Source organism: Nelumbo lutea, chromosome 3 (assembly GCF_056320005.1).
Source record: "Nelumbo lutea isolate HS-2025 chromosome 3, American lotus-T2T, whole genome shotgun sequence".
In the NCBI taxonomy this organism is placed as follows: Eukaryota; Viridiplantae; Streptophyta; class Magnoliopsida; order Proteales; family Nelumbonaceae; genus Nelumbo; species Nelumbo lutea.
The window spans coordinates 43,269,212-43,272,241 of record NC_142686.1 but is presented as its reverse complement, the minus strand read 5'-3'; positions in this window follow the sequence as shown (position 1 = coordinate 43,272,241).

Below are 3,030 nucleotides of genomic sequence, written 5' to 3'. Positions count from 1 at the left end.
CACCAAAATTCATTTGTATACATGTGATGTATATATAGAAAATGTTCATACATACACCTTCGTATCATGGGCCAGAGGAGTTAATGCTATCTTTTTGCATAGGAATTTTTGGAAATGAGTCTTCTGTGAGTTGTGACCGTGTATTGTTCATTACGTCCCAACACGCAACACCTATGCGGCTATGCCAACATACTGGAGCACACATCTTCTGTGGCCGTGGTCGCATGCGACCCCACTCAAATATTTTCCACCTTCAAATTGAAAAAAAAAAAAAGAACTAGTCGTTTTGATTTTCTCTTTCAAACCTTGGTGCGCTCACATTTCGTTGTGGTTGACTACGGTCACAGCAGTTTTTAATTTCTCCCAAGTCCCAACCGAGTCTCTGCGTGGAATTGCACGAGCCTAGTTTCGTGTAGGAGGGAAGTTGGTCTGGAGTTAAATTCAATGGAGAAATACTGACAGGCTCAATGCAGATTTCTGAATTCCACTTTCAAAATGATAAAAAACCCCTATTTTATATATCAATGCCTGTGCCCCTGAATTGGCATCAATTCTAAACCGACACTCATTTCAATTGTACTTTGGGCCTAAAAATTCTGGCTCTGGGCTGAACTGTCATTCTCCCTAAAAACAAATACTTTTGGATGGCAGGTGATGGTAAAATCAAAGCCCTTGTTTTTTGGTAAACAGAAAATTTAAAGTTCAATAAGACCAACGGAGTTTTTATTATGGTTTGTTTGGTTGTCGACAAAGGTTGAGATGAAATGGGATGGGATGAGAAGAGAATTTATTTTCTCAAATTTATCACCTGTGTTTGGTTGTTAAGACCAATTATCCTATTAAATCTATTTCCTAGAGTTTGGTTGCTAAGAAAACATTCATCAGAGGTCTAACACAAGGTTTTAGATGATAATGACGATGATAGGGTTGTGACCGTTGGAAGGCTGGAGCTCTGAGACGACGATGGAAATGATGATGGAGACGATGACGACTGAGATGATGGGATTGTCACTGTTGGAAGGTTGGAGCTTGGAGACGATGACGGAGGTGATGGGGTAGTGACTGTTGGAAGGCTGCAGCTCGGTTAAGACGATGGAGACATGCCTCAACAATATTTTTGCACAAAGCTTCTTGGTATTTTCGTTTCTCAAAGGGGTCTCACCTATTTGGTGAGACCCCAAATCACCAAATTTGTGATATGGTTTCTTGTCGCATTTCACTATTTCACCCAAAACAAATGCAAAAAATGAAGCATCTCAAGGGAATATTCTTCTTTTTTGTCTCAATCGCAATAACCAAATAGACTAGGGAGAATGATGGTTCAACTAGAGTCAAAATTTTTAGGCCCAAAGTACAATTGGGGTAGGTGCCAACTAGGAATGCAATTCATGGGCAGGCATTAGTGTATAGAGTGGGGGTTTTTGACATTTTAAATGTTTATAGGTCTTTAGTAGAATTCAGAAATTTGCATTGGGGCTATCCATACTTTTCCAAATGGACTATTAGTTCAAACATTAATAAGCCCTTGTCTTTGATGCATTAGTGTGGCTCGACCTTAGTGACGTCCCCACCATGGCATTACATTTAAGCCGTGATTTACGATTTTAACCCTGCACTAAAACCATGCCATAACAAAAGTAAACTCAAAACGCATGGCATGTGGATAATTAGGAATGGCTAGAGGTATAAATTGGACCGTGCTGCGTCGGCATGTCAAGGCCAGCATATGGCCCATGCAAAGTGCAGGCTGTGCTGGGCCGGCACGGCATTGCCCGCATGTGGCTTGTGCCATGTTGTGGGCTGAGTTGGTCCATGGGCCGAGCCTTGGGCTAGGCTGGTTTGTGGACCAAGCATTGAAAAAATAAAGAAAATTTTAACATGAATTAAAAAATAGACAAAAAATTTAAAAATTTCTTAAAAATTTATTTTATATGAATTTTGATATATACAATTGTTTATATATGCAATAATAAAATGAAATAATATAATAAAATTATATATAGGAATGGCAATGAGGTGGGGTGGTGCAGGGACGGGAAGCCACTCCTCATCCCATCCCCATCTATGTGAAAATCCCTATTTCCATCCTCGTCCCCGTCTTTGCTGGTAGGGACATGGTTATTTCCATCCCCGTCCTCATGGGATCCACACCCCATGATTTTTTGTGATATCAATCATTTGGTTTTACTTTCAAACATATTCAATCATATTTTTAAAAATTATTAATATATATACACATACATATATAAATATATGGATACATACCATGGTTTTGAAAACCGGACTGGACCGGACAGTTAGACCGGTTGACATGGGAATGGATTAGGTAACAAGTTCCCTTTCGCCTGAAAATCACTTTTGAGCCAAAAATTGTTGATTTAGTCAGCAACCCACTGACCCGGGCAATCAAACCATCAACCCAAACAAAAGTTTTGACAAATTTTTATTATTTTTTTTTAAGTTAAAACTTAGAACGAGCTGTCCATTCAAACTGAATGATCAGACAGTTCGACCAGAAAACTGGTGGTTAAAATGGTTTCCTGTCCAGTCCTGTATGTATATCATCTTCATCCCTTCCCCATTCGAAGTGGGCTCATGAGAATCAGGAAAAGGAGAAAAATTGCCTTCCCTACGAATAATCAATCACCCAAGAATTTAACAATTTCCTTATAAAAATGCCACAGTGGGCTTTACTGATTTGGGCTGGGCGAGAGGTGAGAAGTTGAGAACGGGTCAATAAATTGTTTTTGTTTTTTCCCAGAAAAGGCGGCATCAAACTAGAAAATTGGATATTGCTAAAGGGTTCAAGATGGCGTCAAAAGTTTATGTAGACCAAACAGACATTAATTTGATCTTTCTATGCAGATTCCAAACTAGCTAATAATTAATGTAGGATTTAATTTCAACCCCCAGACTTTCCATTGAGACATCTGAGGGAGACTTGACTTACACAGAGTTTGATTTTAATCATCAATGGAACTGGTTTTGGGCTTGGAAAAAAAAAAGAAAGAAAATTCAGATCCGTTTTCA